Here is a 22,101-nt window from a genome sequence, read left to right on the forward strand (position 1 = left end):
GTGACTTCCCTATCTGGGTTGATATCTGGTTATTCTGTCTTGCGTTCTAGTCTTGGGTTTTTATCTGATATTATTGATTCTCTAACTGGAGGACTCCCTTTAGAATTCTTGTAATTTGCTTTGGTTTTTACAAATTCCCTTAACTTCTGTTTATCTGGAAATGCTGTAATTTTGCCATCACATTTGAGAGACAGTTTTGCTGGAAATATAATTCTTGCCTGGCAATTTTTTTCCTTCAAGGCTTTATGTATGTCATCCCATTGCCTTCTTGCCTGCATGGTTCCTGCTGAGTAGTCAGTTTAGTCTTACTGACTCTCCTTTGTAGGTGACTTTTCATTTATCCCCAGTTGCTCTTAAGTTCTCTATCTTTGGTTTTGCCAAGTTTGATTATAATATGTCTTGGTGTCTTCCTTTGGGACTTCCCTAGAGCAGGTAGGAGGGTGAGTTTTGCAGCCAGACTTTGGGCATCCAGCACTGTTGGTTCTATGGACTGGGAGTCACCACTTATTCTTGGTGTGGGTGCTAGGTGGAGTGAGTGGAGCCACCAGTCCTCCTACCCCTGATATGGGTTGGTGAGGACTCTGCTTAATGACATGGCAGTGTCAAATATCATGGATTTGCCACTCCCCCTTAGCTGTTGCAGTTGAAAATAAGTTAGATATGTACCCTGTTTACTGTGCTAATGAGGACCTACGCTTTGAAATGGGCCCACACAGGTCTATGCAAAGCTGAAAGGCATTCGAAGTCCATGTACCCCTTATGCCTGTGCCTAAGCAAAGTGGAAGTACCTGCACTGAGGTCCTGGCTTAGCAGAGATAGCAGATTATTTTTTCCTGTTTGTTATTTGCTTGTATATTTGTTCCCTTCTCCAAAACCAGGAGACTGGCTCGGGCACATGCAGTGGGTCCTTCTTGTGGCCCAGGGGGCATAACAATTGCTGAAGCCAGGCAGGGACTGGAGCAGAGTGGGGAGAGGGTGGGTGAAGGGGAAAGAGGCACTTCTCAGGTGGAAATGTTATTTTGATCTCACACAGTAGGTTAGATGCTTCCACTTAAGTTTTGCAGATCCAGTGCCACTTCCTCCTGGTTCCGGAGGCTTGTATAGACTCTCCACCACTTGGTTTCTCCCAGTGTGGAAAAATGTGTCCTGAGTGCTACTGCTTGCCTCAGCCCTCTTGCCAGCTAGGTCAGGTATGACAAATCCTAGCTTTTTCTGTACTGTCTCTCCCTCCCCCTGCCACTGAGTCTGACTCCTCAACTTTGTCTTTGATGTTCAGGGTTCCTAGATCGTCATATATAATCAATTCACTTGTTTTTTCATTTACCTGATCATATCCTAGGTCATATCCGTATATTGGACTCAAGGACTATTATTATGACAATTAAAATTGTTTGAACTTTGATTATCATGCAAATACCCATTACCATTCAGTATAACTAATATACTATTACCATTCAGTAGTTAGAATAAGCACTAAAAACGTGACCATATTTTTAAAAATCATAACAAATATTCATGATGCAGATACTAATATTATCTTTATTATAGTTGAGGAAATTGAGGCATACAAAAGAAAAAAAACACAAAGTTGATGCCAATTGTGGAAAGTTACATAGGTAGTGGGTACCCTAAACATAATTCATTAGCCAATTGCATTCACTCCTTATATTCACAATACGACGTTCACATCCTGACTTTTAAATACATTTATTGTTGAAATATAATTGAATTCTTTGGACTCAGAGTCAATGATTCATTTATCAACAGTATTTATGGAGAATGGCTCTAAATAATCAGGGTCATTTCCCTGTACTTCAGGGTAGGGACATTTGCAACTGTGGGACCAACAGGAGTGTGTATAGACCCTCTGGAGCAGCATAAAAAGTGTACTTATCCAAACATTCTCACTCATTGAGAACATTCATTGAGAACCTTTGTACCCTTGGCATTGACGGGGAAGAGGCACAAAGAGCTGGAATGCTCTAATGATCTGCTTACCTAAAAATTGCAGTCAAGAAAACCTTATGAAGCAATTTTACTCTGCAGTACATGGAGTCTTCATGAATTGGAATTGACTCAATGGAAACAGGTATGTATTGTCTAATTTACAGACCTCTCTAGATGTATCATACATCTTTAGATGTATTATATTTTGTAATTAAAAATAAAATAAAAACAACAACAAAAAAAACCCTAATTAAAGAACATAAAATAAAAATCAGACAAATTGAGAGGCACACCACGGCCCTGGACAGGAAGATTTACTATCATAAAAATACAAATACTTAAAATCAATTTATATAAGTAATGAAATTATAAACAGAATATCAGTGGTTTCAAAAATTAGATGATACTACTTTTAAATTCAGAAAGAAGAAATCTGTCTTGGAAGAAGTATAGCCAGAGTGCTTTTTGGAAGTAAGGATGGTGAGACTTCATTTCATGTACTTTGGACATGTTATTAGGAGATTATCAGTCCCTGGAGAAGGACATCATGCTTGGTAGAGGGTCAATGAAAAAGAGAAAGACCCTCAGTGAGATGGATTGACACAGCGGCTGCAACAATGGGCTCAAGAATAACGATTGAGAGGAAGACACAAGACTGGGCAGTGTTTTGTTCTGTTGTACACAGTAGCTCTACGAGTTGGAACTGACTGGACAGCACCTAACGACAGCAACAACAACAACCCTTTTCCATGTGTAAATGTCATCCTTAAAGAGCCGATCATGAAATGTATTGGCCAGAAATTGAAACCAGGTATTGTGCATGGGAGGCAAAAATTCTACCATTGAACCAACAATGCTTCCCTAACCCTAAAACCCTAGTGAGATTTAAATGTAGGTAAAATCACACATCGTGTAGATTATTGGTCATTTCCTCCACCCTGGTGGCCATGAGACCTGCATTACAGACCTCAACTACAAAGAGTGTACTTGATTGAGGCCCAAGCCCCTGTGCTCTGAAATCTATCACCACATTTGCACTGAGGCCACACTTCCATGGGCTACTTCTAGACTATGGTTGAACACCAGGGACACTACAGCAGACATGTTCCTGGCAGACACAAGTTTCCTCTGACAGGTGACATTGGCTTGAGGCCCCCTGACAGTCTTTTCTTGCTAAACCTTCCTTGGACTGCATGGTATTCTATGATGCTTTTGTCCAACCTTCCTTTTTTCTTTCTTTCACTTGGGATCAGACTTGCAGTCCGTCTGATGCCTTTCAAGCCTTACCAGGCTCCGTCTCCATTTCCTCACACAGGCATTTTTCTTAATAAAACCTTTGCATGTTTAATTTCATGTTGGTACTGCTTCTAGGAAGACCTGGACTGACATTGCCCCTTATTCCAATAAAATTGCAGATTAGAGTTGTCTCATAAAGGTCTAACACAAATAGGGTTTTTGAGCACTTTTAATTTCTTTGACCTTTAAAGTAATTACTTCAGGTGGGAATTTTAAGCCTTTGATCATTCCCTATAGGAATCTAATTACACCCCTGAAATGGCAAATATCACTCACGATTCCATGCTTTGGCTCAGAATTATAGATTCTATCTTTGCGTCTTTTCTAAAAGTACAGGGATATGTCTTTTACAGTTAACTACTAAAGCCATCATCACAATTCATTACATATACTGTAGTTTACATAGTTTTAAGTTACACTGAGAGTATTAGAAGGTTTTTATGATGATTTCTCAGAAATTGAAAGTTGGGCTATTAGACATTATTATTCTTCTCAAATCGATGCCAGATTAGAACTGTGTCTAGTAAGTACTAGGTGGTGGGCATCAGTGTGATATAGTTAGAAACAAAAGTTCTACAGATTGTAAATATTTTCTCCCCACTTGAGAAATTGAAAGTTTTTTCATTTGTATGGTGTGTCTACAGTTCTTGGAAAATTTTTGAACACATTTAAGAAACCAAATCCCCTATTTCTAATAAGTTTCTTCAGTGTCAGAAGAATATCCTAATTCTCCTTCCTTTACAGAGTAGTGTATGTGTAGAAATATTGTGACAAATGTAAGTGAGAATATAAGGGCATGTAAGGTTAGGAAAATCCTTAGATATCATTAGGTTAAAGAAAGAGAAAATCATTGTTCAGCCAGAATTCTTAAAGTCAGTTTTAGTTTTGTAGTTAACAGCAGTCAATCAAGTCTTAACTAAATCAATGCTGATGAAATTAAGTGTTGTCAGGGAATAGTAAACAGCAAAGTAAGAAGTCTACCTTACAATGTAGAAGAAAAATTGAATTTACTTCCTACCGCTTAGCTCCTAACCACTCAACCTTCCTTAGGTTATAACAGATGGTGAAAGAGAATAAGAGTATGTTTCAAGCCTATTTTTCAATAATGTGGTTATGCTATGCTGGAGTAACTCTTAAGATTGAGAACTCTTCACATTAACAGAATATTTATTATTTTGAGCTTACTGCTTACTGAACCTGTAAAATTATGTACTTTAATGGATTTAAATTTTAATTATGAAAAATTGTGATCCTGTTATTCCTATTGCTCTTCATGATTCTTAATGTCCAGAGAAATATTACAGATGTAATGCAAGTGCAGGGTGGGCACCTGAGAGTGAGTGCCTCCTTAAATTTTGTACCCAGTGTGCCTTGCTTGCCTCACCCTTGTCCCAGTCTTGGGTCTTCCTCATCACACTGACATATGACACTTGTTCGACAGGCTCAACTTCCTGAAGTATAGTTTATCTTATACTAAGGCCTCTTGGTTCCTTGACTTGATACATCTTGCAGTATTTTTCCTTTTATGACGCTTCAGTCACATGCTTCTATGGTTGTACCATAGACTTTGTTACTACAGAAGACCATGCTACTTCTAAGATGTAGATGCCATGTGTCCTACTCTTTGATAACTTTACTAATGTTCCAGCTCACTTCATCTAGTACCCTCACTCCACCAATCCTTGCACAAAATTGAGAAATTCAATGTTGTTTTCACCATTACACTCCCCTTTCATGGGATGATTTTTCTCTTTACCATGCTTACAGCCAATACTAAAATCACTTCCTTGCATGCATATACATTTCTCCACCATATCATTTACCAACCCAGGTTAAACTCAAGTCCTCTGCTACATATCTGCAACCAGCAAATGGATATATTCAAAATGAAACAAAACAAAAAAAACAACCAACCAACAATTCTCTGTGGGCTGTTGTTATTTTTTCACAGATTTGAACCTTCCCTCAGCTCTGTCCCATAGTCATACTACATTTCTGTAGTCAATTTTTTTCCGGTGCTTCAAGACAGCAATTTTACATTTTCTCCTTCTTCTCAAACCTTTAACACCTGTTTCTTAACATTCACTAACAGCTGATAATGCAATCAGAAGAGAAAGACCTCATCTTAATTTATCATCCTATAATTTCTCAGACTCTCGCATTTGTCATACCTTCAGACTTCCATTACAATAGATGAACTGCCTCAGAGTCTGAGACTAACCCTTGTTAGGTGACCATCTGCTTGCTCAAGGATTTTACTCTTGGATTATTTCTTCCCTGGCCTGCATCATTAATTCTCCCTCTTTACTGAATCACTCCTATTAGCATACCAATATACCACAATAATTCTGATCTTAAAAATTAAAGAAACCCCTTCTTGACTTGACATATGTATCCAGCCATTTCCCATCTGTCTCCTGTCTTTCAAAACAAAACTCCTTGTAAAGATTTATAATTGTATCAGTCAGGAAAGCAGAATAAGTATTACGGAATAACAGATTAATTATAGGAATTATAGAAAGATAAGCTGGGAAATAAGACTACTAAAAGGGGAGTTTGAGAGTCACAGAAAAGTTACCAGTTCTTGTCCTGAAGCATTGGTCTGAATGAACAAATAAAATTCAAGGTTTCTGGAAAGCCAGGCATATCCATCTGCCAGAGTGGGGCCATGAAGAAGAGCTAGTAGAGAAGTCTGTGGAAGACTTTGCCTCCGGGCTTGGTGGGGGCTCTGAGATTACTATTGGTCAACAGGGCTGGCAGATGGGAAGAGGGTGTACATGTGGAAAGAGAGAAGAATAAGGACAAGCTGGCATAGGCAGGAAAATTCTGTGTCTATCTTTCACCTCATCTAAACCTGTTATGCTATGAGTTGGAATCGACTCGATGGCACTGGGGTTTTTTAAACCTGCTAAGGAAACCCTGGCAGCTAGTGGTTAAGAGCTATGGCTGCTAACCAAAAAGACAGCAGTTCGAATCCACCAGGTACTCTTTGGTGACTCTATGGGGCAGTTCAATTCTGTCCTATAGGGTCACTATGAGTTGGAATCAACTTGATGGCAACAGGTAAGCTTCAGAGAGTGTTGGCTACTGCTTTGGTCCTGTACGCAAATTTCTCTTTTGGCCAACTCTAAACCAAAACTCCACCACTAGTCTGTTATTTTGTTGTAGGGTTGCTATGAGTTGGAATCGACTCGATGGCAATGGGTCTTCTAACATAGTGTGTGTGTTGCCATGATGCTGGAAGTTATGCCATGGTTTTTCAAATACCAGCAAGGTCACCCATGATTGACAGGTTTCAGCAGAGCTTCCAGACTAAGACAGACTAGCAAGAAGGACCCAGCAATCTACTTCTAAAAATATTGGCCAGTGAAAACCTTGCAAATAGCAGCAGAATATTATCTGATATGGTGTTGGAAGAAGAGCCCCTCAGGTTGGAAGGCACTCAAAATACAGCTGGGCAAGATCTGCCTACTCAAAGTAGAGTCGACCTTAATGATGTGGCATGACTCAAAATGAGAAGAAACAGCTGTAAAAATCCATTAATAATTGAAACATGGGGTGTACCAAGTATGAATCTAGGAAAATTGGAAGTCATCAAAAAAAAAAAAAAAAAAAAGAACGCTTGGAGATAGATATCCTAGGCATTAGTGAGCTGAAATGGCCTGGTAGTGGCCATTTTGAATTAGACAATCATATGGTCTATTATGCCGGGAATGACAAACTGAGGAGGAACAGTGATGCATTCACCATCAAAAAGAACATTTCAAGATGTACCCTGAAGTACAACACTCTCAGTCATAGCATAATTATCCATACACCTACAAGGAAGACCAGTTAATATGAATATTATTCAAATTTCTACACCAACCACTAATGAAAAAGATGAAAAAATTGAATATTTTCACCAATTGCCGCAGTCTGTAATTGATCAAACATGCAATCAAGATGTGTTGATAATTACTGGTGATTAAAATGTGAAAGTTGGAAACAAAGAAGAAGGACCAGTAGTTGGAAAATATGGCCTTGGTAATAGAAATGATATCAGAGATTCCATGATAGAATTTTGCAAGAGCAATGACTTATTCTTTGGAAACACGTCTTTCAACAACATAAACAGCAACTATACATGTGAACCTTGTCAGATGGGCTACACAGGAATCAAATCGACTACATCTGTGGAAAGAGATGATGGAGAAGTTCAGTAACATCTGTCAGAACAAGGCCAGGGATTGACTTCAGAACAGATAATCAATTGCTCATATGCAAGTTGAAGTTTAAGAAAATGAAAACAAATCCATGAGAGCCAAAGTTCAACCTTGAGTATATCCCACCCGAATTTAGAGACCATGTCAACAATGGATTTGATGCATTGAATACCAATGACTGAAGACCATATGAGTTGTGGGATGACATCAAGGACATCATACATGAAGAAAACAAAAGATCATTAAAAAGACAGGGAAAAAAATCAAAATGAATGTCGGAAGATACTGTGAATATAAAACAGGTAAACTGAATGGAAGAAATCGATGAAGTAGAAGAACTCAACAGAAGATTTAAAAGGGCAGCTTGAGAAGAAAAAGTAAAGTATTATAAAGAAATGTGCAGTTAGAAAACATAAAAGAAGTACATGCTCGGCATTCCTAAAGCTAAAAAAACTGAAGAAAAAATTGAAGCCTTGAGTTGCAATATTGAAGGATTCTATGAGCAAAAATTGAACAACACAGGAAGCATCCAAAGAAGATGGAAGGAATACACAGAGTCACTGTACCAAAAAGCACTTGTTGACATTCAACCATTTCAGGAGGTTGCCTGTGATCAAGAGCTGATGTACTGAAGGCAGAAGTCCAAGTTTCACTGAAGGTATTGTCGAAAAAGAACTGGTGGAATACCAATTGAGATGTTTCAACTAATGGATGCAATCCTAGAAGAGCTCACTTGTCTTTGCCAAGAAATTTGGAAGAGAGCTACTTGGCTAATCGACTGGAAAAGATTCATATTTGTGACCATTCCAAAGAAAGGTGATCCAACAGAATGTGGAAATTATAGAACAATATTATTAATATCACATGCAAGTAAAATTTTGCTGAAAATAATTAAAAAATGGATGTAGCAGTACATCCACAGGGAACTGGCAGAAACTTAAGCCAGATTCAGAAGAGGATGAGGAAAGAGGATATCAATGCTGATGTCAGATGGATCTTGGCTGAAAGCAAAGAATACCAGAAAGATGTTCACCTGTGTTTTGTTGACTATGCAAAGGCGTTTTGACTGTGTGGATCATAACAAATTATGGATAACTTTGCAAAGAATGGGAATTCTATTCTCATCGTGCTCATGCGGAATCTGTACATAGACCAAAAGGCAATCATTTGAACAGAACAAGTGCTACGTGGTTTAAAATCAGGAATGGTGTGTGTTAGGGTTGTATCCTTTCACCATACTTACTCAATCTGTTTGCTAAACAAATAATCTGAGTAGCTGGACTATATGAAGAAGAATATGGCATGAGAATTGGAGAAGACTCCTTAATAACCTGTGATATATATATGACACAACTGTGCTTGAAGATCAAAGACTACAGCCTTCAGTATGGACTACATGTCAACATAAAACAAAAACCCTCACAACTGGACCAATAAACAATATCATGATAAGTAGAGAAAATATTGAAGTTGCCAAAGCTTTCATTTTGCTTGGATCCGCAATCAACACCCATGGAAGCAGCAGTCGAGAAATCAAATGTATTGCATTGGGCAAATCGGCCACAAAACGGTTTTTAACATGTTAAGAAGCAAAGATGTCACTATGACTAAGATGTGCATTTGTCATTGAAAAAGTCATGGTATTTTCAATTTGCTTCCTATGCATGCAAAAGGTGGACAATGGATAAGGAAGATGGGAGAATTGATGAATTTGATTTATGATTTTGGAGAAGAATATTGAATATACCCTGGACTGCCAGAAAAAAGAAAATGAACAAATCTGTCTTGGAAGGAGTACAACCAGAATGCTCCTTAAAACTGAGGATCTTGAGACCAGGTCTCATGTATTTTGGACGTGTTATCAGGAGGGACCAGTCCCTGGGAAAGGAACATCATGCTTGGTAATCAGAGGGTCAGTGAAAAAGAGGAAGGTCCTTAAGGAGATGGATTGATACAGCGGCTGCAATGATGGGCTCAAAAGTAGCAACAATTGTGAAGATGGCACAGGACTAGGCAGTGTTTCCTTCTGTTGTACGTAGTTTTTTTCCTGTCTCATTCTCCGTAACTAATCATCCCCGCTCTACATTTAAAGTATTTCCCTTAATCTAACAATTTCTCACTACTTTTCTAACAAAAACAAGAACCGTCTTTCAACTAGATGAATAGCCTCCTAAAATGTTTTCCTGTTTCCACTTTTGTCCCTTTTAGTCTTTTCTCCACAGTGCAGTCAGAATGTGCTTTCGTAAATGTAGAGAAGTTCATGTCATTCATGTATTCAAAATCCTCTACCTGATTCACACACTGACTTGCAAGGTTTTATATAATCTGATCTTTTCCTACCTCTTGGAAATGAAGTTTCCATTACGCTCCTGTTTACACTCTTAAGTTCTGATATGCCGAACTACTTACTGCTCCTCAATCATGCCAAGGCCATGATTATATTTTTGTTTTTATCCCTCTTGAACTTTGGTACTCTAGTTCAATGATCATTCTTAAAATTTCTTCTTTGGATTCTGGGATACCTTTTCTTGTAATTTTTACTTATCTCTTTGGCCACTTTTCTGAAATATCTTCTATTATCCTGGGCATGCCTCTAGTGGGTCAAGTGCAGAAGATGATGGAATTTGGTCCATCTGGAATGAGGTAGACTCTTAGCACTGGAGATATTGCTTTGGCAAGGTAAGATTGGATTGGGTGAGGAAAAGAGTAAAAGTAAGTGAGATCTTGAACTATTTTAATATTGTAGATGCCCCCTTTTTATTGGTTTTGCTTAGATTAATTAAGATATTGGGTAATATCTAGTAAGCTCCAGAAATCACTAGAAGTCTTCAGTCACCTCCTGTTCCAGAACTGTTGGTACATACCTTCTATCATGTGGCCATCTTTGATGGACAGAATATTATCCAAGAGATGTATCTTAGGACTTCTGTGATATTCTCATTCTCCTAAATTAATGCTTCATGTGCCAGGAAAACCCCCTTCCCCTCTTTAGTCACTAGAAGCTGTCACCACTATTGCAAGCTTTCAAGGACTGTGCAGTTCAATCTAAGATATTTTTGGCTGGATTATGGTTAAACACATTAATCTAACCAGGTAATAGTCTTAAATTTTAACATATGCTTTCAGGGTTTAGCAGCAAGGAGGCTTAGCAGCAAAGAGCAAATGATGTAAGAATTTCATTCATTGTGGCAAGACTGATGCAGGAGGTTAAATTATTATTATTTTAATTATGGGGTCTTGTGAGTGAGCCTAAGGTTGATACTTATTTTTCTTTTTTGGGTTTCCAGAACGAAGGGGATTACAGTGTTTGGCTAGTATATGAAAATAAATTTGACTTTAGAATTAGAGAAAGGAGTCTCCGTATTAGCAGCAACTGTTCTGGCAATTAGACACTCAGAGTGTAAATATAATTAATTTCCTTTTAATATAAAACTGGTAAATATTGTTTCTCAAAGAAGGAAGATGTAATATCATTCCTGAAAAGAATATCTTGGACGTTCATTCAATGGAATACCTATTATAATGTGAGCTGTCAGCAGTTATATCCAAAACAGAGAGAAGCACTCTTATCTCCGAAACAACATCTCCCACAACTTTTTCTTAGCCACTGTGAGGGCAGAGGCAGCACAGTCTCTGTTACGACTCTCCACTCATTTCATAAAAATAGTGTAAACTTAAGCTCCCTAAACTCAGGTTTTTCAGCATCAGGTTACTGCTTTGCAAATGAGCAGTATTTTTTCTGCTATGGTCTTGTGGTCACATATTAATACATTTTCACAATGGAAACCCGATGGATTAGATCATTTTTCCTAGGTTTGTATCCCAAGGGGTGTCTAACCTATGTTGCTTGTTTTAATTAAATTACCACATTTTCCATATGATTAAATGCCTGAATAATGAAGACTTATGGGATGAAATTTTAATGCACTATACATTAATTTGAGCAATGGGGGGAGACATATGATTTTACTTTAAGTAAAATATTTTAGTAGCAAATGTTTCACCCCTTCCCTTTTTTTTCAGATCAAGTGTGAGTTTCAACACTGCAGAGCACGGACAAATAGAGCCTCCTGCACTGGTATTTGATGAATGGGAAGGAGCGTCTCTGTGATTCTTTTAGAGACCTTGGGATACGGAAGGAGAATCTGGGTATGGGCCAATGTTTTGAAGTAATGATATTGGCTGACTTTTATTCCTTCTGGAATAAGACCACTTGCCATTTTTTCCCCATGTGTCAGGTATACTTTATATCATCTATGTAGCCCTATAAACCCATCAGTACGGATAGTCATGGGGTATATAATAGAAAAACTGTGTACAACCACTTAAAATTTCAACACAGAAGAGTTTGTACTATCTTTTTTCCTTTTCTTGTATCGTCATGATTGCATCAAAGTCAAAAATAATTAGGCAAAAAGGGAAAAGAATATATCTTGATTTGTACATCAGAAACATTCTCCTAACTATGGTTATTTAAAAATATAAAAGCTCCCAAACTGTAGTAACTGCTGTGCATACTTTTGGTAGAAGTTATTACATTTAGTTACATCTGAGGTCAGTTAGGTGTTATTTTTTATTTCACCGTTAAATGATAATTCTTAAAAAAACATATTTTTCATTGCTTTAACCTAAATTAAACTGAGTAGAACGTAAGAAGGACTGTAAATATATTGAAAGAAGGTTTTATTGTTCTTGTTGTCCGTTGCCACTGAGTCAGCTCTGACTCACAGTGACCTTACGTATAAGAGAGCAAGACATTGCCCAGTCTTACACCATCCTCATGATCATTGACATGTTTGAGCCCGTAGTGTGGCTATTGCGTTAATCCATCTTATTGAGAGTTTCCCTCATTTTCGCTGACCCTCTACTTTACCAAATATGATGTCCTTTTCTAGCAATTAGCCTTTCCTGATGATGTGGCCAAAGTAAGCAAGATGAAGTTTCTCCGTCCGTGCTTCTAGAGAACGTTCTGGTTTTATTTCTTCTGAGACTGATTTGGTTCTAAGGTCGAGCTTAAAAAGAAAAATAAATTCTAGCAACTTTAAAAATTCTCACAGTGTGTTGTTCTTTGGCTTTGGACTTCTCTGAGAAAAGAAACATAGAAAAGGAAAATATCAGGAAAACACTTTTTGAATTTTTTTTTTTTTTTCAGTGACTGAAAGGCAGAAGTAAACATAAGCTTTTTAGGTTCAAATTCCAGTCCCTGCTAGCTGTATGGGCTGTGCATCAGTTTTCTCATTTGTATAATGGAGTTGTCAGTATTTACCCCACAGCGTTATTCTGAGGATTAGATGAGATACTATTTTTGAAGGAGCCAACAAGTGTTTGTCATGTAGTAAATGCTCAGCAAATGTTAGCTTCCTTCTCTTTTCACTTTCCTCTGGAACGTCTGCCACACATAAGTGAAAAGAAAAAAAGACTTTTTTTTTTTTTTGTAATTTTCTCTTTTTTAAAAGCCATAAGTTACTTAAGGAAACTGCTAGTTTCTGAGATGGATAAAATGCATGCATTTGGTTTATTAACTTCTTAGTTAAGAGATTTATTCCCTAGCTTTTTAAATATTTTGAGAAACATACTGTTACATTTAAACATGAAATTTGTCTCTTCTATACTTCGTGAAGCTTTTCCAGTTTCCTGTCTTCAAGTTGGAAAACGATGAGGCTGAACGCATTCTGGCCTCAAGGCACCGGCATTTCTGAGCGACCACGAAAGTCCATTCAACTTCTCATAAATGCCTCAGGAACTTCAGATGCAAAACATTTGGGCAATAGGCTTAGTCAAGGCACAGGATACCAGCCTGCTTTGTTGTGCCATTTGTCAGTCCCTGATTTGTAGAGTACAAAGTTTCAAAATTGTTCTTTTCTCCTCAGATGCTACATGCCATTTAGAGTAGCTCATTCCCCGATATTTGTTTTGCTTTATGCCCATGATCACTTCCTACTCTGCCCAGCTTCATATCATCATCATTATTTTGCCTGTGGTTTTTCTCATGCTTTAAGACATTTTTTAGAATTTAGACTTGTGGGAAGGAAATAGAAGGCTCAACTCATTGAAAGGAGTGTCAATTTATATTTTTGACAAATATTTGCCCCAAATAATATCAGCATAGTATCATTATCTTAGTGTGCCGCTGGCCTGTAACAGCCTGAATCTTGACCTCTTTGTATAAATAAATAGAATCTCATAGTTTGTAACCATGGAGAAAGCAGCAATTTACAAACATTTATACACAGTTATAAAGCTTCCCTGGAGGGAAATGGATGCAACTGAAGGGAAGATAGATTATCTTTAAAGATGTTTCTCAGATTGGATTGTTCTAATAAATAACTCTGTTCTGCTCATTTTCTTTTTCTGAGCCAAATTCTGCCTTTGGTTCTTGGCCTATTCTGTTTGCTCACAGAGGGAGGTCCACATGGGAAAGTGTGCAGTTGCCTCAATTTTCAAGAATTTAAGAAAAAGTAAAACATTCACTGCTGAGGACATTTATTCATTTGAATCAGCTAGTATTTACTGAGTGTCTACTATGTGATCTAGAGTCTCTTGGTGGTGCAAATGATTAACATGCTCTGCTGCTAAACAAAACATTAGAGACTCAAGCCTACCCAGAGGTGCCTTGTAAGAAAGCCCTCGTGATCTACTTCCGAAAAATCAACCATTGAAAACCCTTTGGAGCACAGTTTCATACTGACACACACGGGATTGCCATGAGTCTGAATTGACACAATGGCAACTGGGTAGTTTACTGTGTGATCATCATTGGATAAGTGCTTATTAGAAAGATAAGGCACGTGGAAAAAGTAAACAGTGATACACGACAGGATATATATGAGTACCAAATGACTTTTATGGTTGTCAACTGGGTGGTTTTGACTGCTAGTGTCATTTGGCAAGGACGTTTTGACAGTAGCAAGTTGTTGTTATTGTTAGGTGCCGTCGAGACGGCTCTGACTCATAGCAACCTAGTGCACAACAGAATGAAGCACTGCCAGGTCCCGCGCAATCCTCACTCTCCTTGGAATGCTTGAGCCCATTGTTGCAGCCATTGTGTCGATCCATCTTGTTGAGGGTCTTTCTTTTTTTTGCTGACCCTCTACTAACCAAGCATGATGCCCTTTCTCCAGGGACTGATCCTTGCTGATAACACGTGCAAAGTATTTGAGACATAGTCTTTCATCCTTGCTTCTAAGGAGCATTCTGGTTGTATTTCTTCCAAGACAGATTTACTCATTTTTTTGGCAGTCCATGGTGTATTCAATACTCTTCACCAACTCCACAATTCAAAGGCGTCAATTCTTCTTCAGTCTTCCTTATTCACTCTCCAACTTCCACATGCTTATGAGGTGATTGAAAACACCATGGCTTGGGTTAGGAGCACCTTAGTCCTCAAGGGGACATCTTTGCTTTCTAACTTTTTAAGGAGGTTTTTTGCAGCTGATTTGCCCAATGCAATGCATCTTTTTATTTCTTGACCGCTGCTTCCGTGGGTGTTGATTGTGGATTCAAGTAAAATGAAATCCTTGACAACTTCAATCTTTTCTCCATTTACCATGATGCCGCTTATTGGTCCAATTGTGAGGATTTTTGTTTTCTTTATGTTGAGGTGCAATCTATACTGAAGGCTGTGGTCTTTGATCTTCATTAGTAAGTGCTTCAAGTCCTCTTCACTTTCATCAAGCAAGGTTGTTAATGAGTCTTCCTCCAATCCTGATGCTTCATTCTTCTTCATATAGTCTAGCCTCTCGGATTATTTGCTCAGCATACAGATTGAATAGGCATGGTGAAAGAATACAACCCTGACGCACACCTTTCCTGACTTTAACCCATGCAGTACCCTTTGTTCTGTTCGAACGACTGCCTCTTGATCCATACACAGATTCCTCATTAGCACGATTAAGTGTTCTAAAATTTGCATCTCTCCCATGCATCTGTCAGTTTGTCATACTGTGGGGGCTTGTGTGTTGCTGTGATGCTGGAAGCTATGCCATCGGTATTCACATACCAGCATGGTCACCCATAGCCAACAGGTTCCATTTGAGCTTCCGGACTAAGACAGACTAGGAAGAGGGACCTGGTGGTCTACTTCTGAAAAGAATTAGCCAGTGAAAACCTTGCGAATAGCAGCGGAACGTTGTCTGCTATAGTGCCAGAAGGTGAACCCCTCAGGTTGGAAGGCTCTCAAAATGCTAGTGGGGAAGAGCTGCCTCCTCAAAGTAGAGTTGACCTTAATGATGTAGATGCAGTCAAGATTTTGGGACCTTCATTTGCTGATGTGGCATGACTCAAAATGAGAAGAAACACCTGAGAACATCCATTAATAATTGGAACCCTGGAATGTAGGAAGTATACACCTAGGAAAACTGGAAATCATCAAAAATAAAATGGAACTCATAAACACCTATATCCTAGGCATTAGTGAGCTGAAATGGACTGGTATTGGTCATTTTGAATCAATCATATGGTCTACTATGCTGGAAATGACAACTTGAAGAGGAATGGCGCTGCATTCATCATCAAAAAGAACATTTCAAGATCTATCCTGAAGTACTATGTTGTCAGTGATAGGATAATATCCATACGCCTACAAGGAAGACCAGTTAATGCGACTATTATTTAAATTTACTCATCAACCACTAAGGCCAAAGATGAAGAAACTGAAGATTTTTACCAACTTCTGCAGTCTGCAATTGATCTAATATACAATCAGGATGCACTGATAATTACTGGTGATTGGAATGTGAAAGTTGGAAACAAAGAAGAAGGATCAGTAGTTGGAAAATATGGCCTTGGTTATAGAAATGATGCTGGAGATCGCATGATTGGATATTGCAAGACAGATGACTTCTTTGTTGCATATACCTTTATTCATCAACATAAATGGTTACTTTACACATGGACCTCACCAGATCGAATACAGAGGAATCAAATTGACTACATCTGTGGAAAGTCATAAGTAGGGAGGTGCTGATGGCATCTAGTGAGTAGATGGCAGTGATGATGCTGAACAATCCTAGGATGCACAGCACAGGCTCCAACAGTAAAGAAAGATCTGGTCCAAAATGTCTATAGTGCTGATGTTGAGAAACCAGGTGCAGAAATATTGAAAGAGAGAGTCCATTAGGTGGAAATGGCCTTTGAAAAAATTCTGTCAGAATATGACTATATAAATGATTCTTTTTTAAAAATGTTCTTCCTTTTATTTGAATTTGAAGGATGCCTCTAAATTGATTATATGCTTCTCCTTGCAGAACTGTTTTCTTGTTATCAGCTGGGCACCACAGTGGTACTTCTTGTGTGCTCCTGAGTTTTCCAGAAAGGGCTCCTTGATTTTGGCTTACAGCCTTTTTCCTCCCTTGAGTTCAGAAAGGAGTTCATGAGACTTGGTGAGGTAACCAATCTCCATGACACACAAAATTTTGTGTTTCCCCAAGGTTCCTTCTCCTTATTCCAAAACTGTCTTGTAAATCATCATCTCCTGGCAGGCTCCCCAGCTAATCCATCATACCTGTCCCATGGGAGCACAGAACCGAGGCCAAAACTGGGACCTCTGCCACTTACTTTAGTTCTTTGTAATCAGAAAGGGAATAAATGGGATGAAAGAGAGAGAAAAGAGAAGACAGGCAAAGGGGAAGGCAATTTTGGCATCTGTTTACAGATATTCTAATGCTCAGATCTTTTGGAAGGACTGTAGATTGGCCATGTGTACGCTCAACTTCCTTTCCTCTCCTCTTCAGAGAAACCTTCCATAATCTTCATGTGCGATTAAAAGTTCTTTATATATTCTCCTATGCAGATTCTGTGCCTGTCTAACTCAGCATTTATATGTGATCATCTCTCCTGGTGTTTATCTTCCTTGGCAGGCTGAAAGCAACTTGAGAGCAAGCACTATGTAAACCACCTGTTTCTAGGACCGTGCCTGGTGCATGGTAGGCAGACACACCTGTGGAATTATTGAATAGGCCAATGCCCAGTTCTCTGCTACACTGCTTGACCAAACTTCACATAACGAGAATACTTATCAAGTCTTCAGTTTTCTGGTGCAAACTATTTGCACTTAACTAATGGTTGGCAGATCAAACCCATCCAGTGCTATGATGGGAGAAAGGCTTGGTGGGTGATCTGCTTCTATAAAGATTACAGTCAAGAAAACTCGATGGAACAGTTCTATTTTTTAACACATTGGGTAGCCATGAGTCAGAATTGACTCACTGACAATGGGTTTGGTTCTTTTGGGTTTTTTAGAGCTCTAGTCCTGCCTGATACCTGTTTCCTTGGCAGAAGACAAAAGAAGATACAGCATAGCTTATTCTTATTTCTTTCCCCTATCAGCATAGTCAGAATGCAGGCTTCATTTTATCTGTTTTCACTTGGCACTGTCTCATTTTCAGTCTCCTTTCACAGTTATTTTCTCCATCCATATTGACTGTGTGTTTTATCTCCTTGGGAATTGTTTGTTCCTGGATGACAGAGATTATAGCATATCTTTGGTTTTTATATCCAATACACTCCATTCCTACTAGTGAGTTTGTTTTTTTTTTAAATAGTGATTTAGGTAAAAGTTTACAGAGCAAATTAGTTTCTCATTAAGCAATTAATACACATACTGTTTTGTGACATTGGTTACCAACCCTGAGATGTATCAACACTCTCCGCTTCTCCACCCCAGATTCCCTGTTTCTATTTGTCCAGTTTTCCTGTCCCTTCCTGCCTTCTTGCCTTTGCTTTTGGGCTGGTGTTCCCGCTAGTCTCATATACGTGATTGATCTATAAAGCTTGTCCCTCACATATGTTATTATTGGCCCTATAAAACCCACTGCCATCAAGTCAATTCCGACTCACAGCGACCCTATAGGACAGAGTAGAACTGCCCCATAGAGTTTCCAAGGAGCTCTTGGCAGATCTGAACTGCTGACCTCTTGGTTAGCAGCCGTAGCACTTAACCACTACGCCACCAGAGTCTCCATTGGCCCTGTAGACCTGTCTAATCTTTGGCTGAACAGTGAACCTCAGGAGTGACTTCAGTATTGAGTTATAAAAAGGTCTCTGGAGGCCATACTCTTGGAGTTTCTCCAGTCTCTGTCAGACCTGTTTGGGACACTCTGTTCTATCGTGATCCCTGCCAGAGCAGTTGGTGGTGATAAGCAGGCACCATCTAGTTGTTCTGGGCTCAGTCTAGTGGAGGTTTTGGTAGTTGCAGTCCATTAGTCCTTTAGACTAATCTTGCCCTTTTGTCTTTGGTCTTCTTCATTCTTCTTTGCTCCAGCAGGAATGGGACCAGTAGATGTATCTTAGATGGTACCTTGCAGGCTTTTAAGATCCCAGTCACTACTCACCACAGTCAGATGTAGATGAGCTAGATGTTGTAATATGGCCCCCAGCCTTCAGCCCAGTAGCTTGGTCTCTCAGGGCATTCGGATGTGTCTGTGAAGCTTCTGTAACTTTGCCTGTTCAAGTTGTGCTGACTTCCTCAGTATTGTGTACGGTTTTACCCTTTACCTAAGTTACTGCTTATCTCCACCTGGTTAGGTTTTTTTCCTCCTCACTCCTCCCCTCCCTCATGACCATCGAAGATTGTTTGTGGAGTCTTTAGGGTTCTCTCTATATAGTGTCATATCATCCACAAATAGGGATAGTTTTACTTCTTCCTTACCACTTTGAATGCCCTTTATTTCTTGCCTTATTGCTGCAGCTAGGACTTCTAGCACAATGTTTAATACTAGTGGTGATAAAAGGCATCCTTGCCTTGTATCTGTTATCAAGGAGAATGCTTTGAGCCTCTCTATGTTGAGAATGATGTTGGCTGTTGGTTTTGCATAGTTGCCTTTTATAATATTGAGGAATTTCCTGTCTATTCATATCTTATGGAGAGTTTTTTTTTTCATCAGGAATGAGTGTTGGACTTTATCAAATGCCTTTTTTGTTTCGATAGAGGTGATCATGTGATCCTTTTATTTACCTGGTGATTTGCGTTGATTGTTTTTCTAATGTTGAACCATCCTTGCATACCTGTATGAATCCCACTTGGTCATGGTATATATATATGTATATATATATATATGTAAAATATATATGATGCTGAATTCTATTGACTATAATTTTGTTTAGAGGTTTTGCACCTATATTCACAAAAGATATGGATCTATAATTTTCTTTTTTTGTGGTGTCTTTGCCTGGTTTTGGTATCATGGTTATGCTGGCATCATAGAATGAATTCTATGTCCTGAAATAACATGTGTACTACTGGTGTGAGCACCTCTCTGCATTTTTTTTTTTTTTTTTTTATCTTTTCAGTTTCTTCTCTTGTTATGGGTCTGTTCAGGTTTTCAAACTTAGTTTGTGTTAGTTTAGGAAGGTAGTGTGTTTCTATAAATTTGTCCACTTCCTCTAGGTTTTCAAATTTGTTGGAGTGCAGCTTTTCATAGTATTCTGTAATCAAACTTTTTATTCCAATTAGGTCTGTTGTAATGTCCCTCAATTCATTTTTTATTTGAATTAATTGCTTCCTTTTCTGTTTTCTTTGCAAATTTGGGTTAATAGTTCGTCGATTTTGTTGATCCTTTCAAGGAATCAGCTTTTGGTTTTGTTGATTCTTTCAATTGTTTTTCTATTTTCTATTTCATTTATTTCTGCTATAATCTTTATTATGTGCTTTCTTCTGGGGGCTGTGGGCCTCTTTTGTTGTCCTCTTTCTAGTTGTTTGAGTTGTAGGGTTATTGTTTTGATTTTGTCCCTTTCTTCATTTTTGTTGTGTATGCCTATTGCTATAAATTGACCTCTGTGACCCAGAGGTTTTGGTATGATCTATTTTCATTCTCATTTGATTCTAGAAATTTTTTGATTCCATCTTTGATTTCTTCTATTGCCCAGTGATTTTTAAACAAGGTGTTATTCAGTTTCCATGTATTTGATATTTTTTTCTTTGCTGTTCCTAATTTCTACATTTATGGTGTTGTAACCAGAGAAGATTATTATCTCAATATTTTGGATTTGTTGAGGGTTGCTTTGCGGCCTAAGATGTGGTCTATTGTGGAGAATATTCCATGTGCATTGAAAAAGAATGTATACTTTGCTGCTGTTGGGTGAAGTGAAGTCAAGATGGATGATTGTGGCCTTTAAATCTTCTGTATCTTCACTGAGTTTCTTTCTAGATGTTCTGTCCTTTACTGAGACCAGTGTGTTGAAGTCTTTTACTGTTAATTGTGGTACTGACAATTTCTCTTTTCAGTGTTATTAGAGTTTGTGTTATATATTTTGGAGACCTATCATTAAGTGTGTAGATATTTATTATGGTCATGTCCTCGTGGTGGACTGTCCCTTTAATCATTATATAATGTCCTTCCTTTTCTTTTATGGTGGATTTTGCCTTAAAATCTCTTTTATCTGAGATTAATAATTGCACTCTTTTTCTTTTTTTGGTTGCTGTTTGATGTATTTTTTCCATTCTTTGATTTTTAATATTTTTATGTTTTTGTTTCTAAGCTGTATCTCTTGTAGACAGCATATTGATGGGTCTTTTTTTTTCCCCCCCATTCTGTCACTCTCTGTCTCCTTACAGGTGCATTTAAGCCGTTTATATTCAGTGTGATTATCAATAGCTGTGAGTTTGTTGCTGTCATTTAGTAGTTTTTGTTTTTTTGTGGTGCTGACATTTTCTTTGTTCCTCTTACTCTCCTGTGTTGAATTTCCTTTGTTTGTGAAATTTCTTCTCATTTCTTTCTTTAGTGCAGATTTTGTGTTTACTAAGACTTTATGTTTCTCTTTTTGTTTTTCTCCACTTAAGTACAATTTCTTTTTTTAAATTGGCTTTAGGTGAAATTTAGAGCTCAAGTTAATTTCTCACACAAAAATTTATACGTATATTGTTATGTGACCCTAGTTGCAATCCCTATAATGTGACAGCACACTCCCCTTTTCCATCCTGGGTTTCCTGTGTCCATTCAACCAGCTTCTATCCCCTTCAGCCTTCTCTTCTCACCTCTGGACAGGAGCTGACAATTTAGCCTCGTGTATCTACTTGAACTAAGAAGCACACCCTTCATGAGTATTATTTTATGTATTATAATCCAGTCTAATCTTTGTCTGCAGGGCTGGCTTTGGGAATGGTTTTAGTCCTGGGTTAACAGAGAGTCTGGGGGGCCATGTCCTCTGGTATTCCTCTAGTCTCAGTCAGATCATTAAGTCTGGTCTTTTTATGTGAATCTGAGTTTTGCACCACATTTTTCTTGTGCTCTCACAGGGACTTTCTGTTGTTCTCCCTGTCAGGGTGGTCATTGGTGGTAGCCAGGCGGCATCTAGTTCTGGTCTCGGGCTGATGGAGTCTCTGATTTCTGTGGTCCTTTTGTCTCTTGGGCTAGTATTTTCCTTGTGTCTTTGGTGTTCTTCATTCTCCTTTGCTCCAGGTGGGTTGGGACCAATTGATGCATCTTAGATGACTGCTCACAAGCTTTTAAGACCCCAGATGCCACTCGCTGAAGTGAGATGCAGAACATTTTCTTAATAAACTTTGTTATGCCAATTGACCTAGATGCCCTCTGAAATCACGTTCTGCAGACCCCCGCCCCTGCTATTCTGTCCCTTGAAGTGTTTGGTTGTGTTCAGGAAACTTCTCAGCTTTTGGTTTAGTCCAGTCATGCTGACTTCCCTTGTACTGTGTGTC

The sequence above is a fragment of the Elephas maximus genome, chromosome 5 (genome assembly GCF_024166365.1).
Source record: "Elephas maximus indicus isolate mEleMax1 chromosome 5, mEleMax1 primary haplotype, whole genome shotgun sequence".
Lineage (NCBI taxonomy): Eukaryota > Metazoa > Chordata > Mammalia > Proboscidea > Elephantidae > Elephas > Elephas maximus.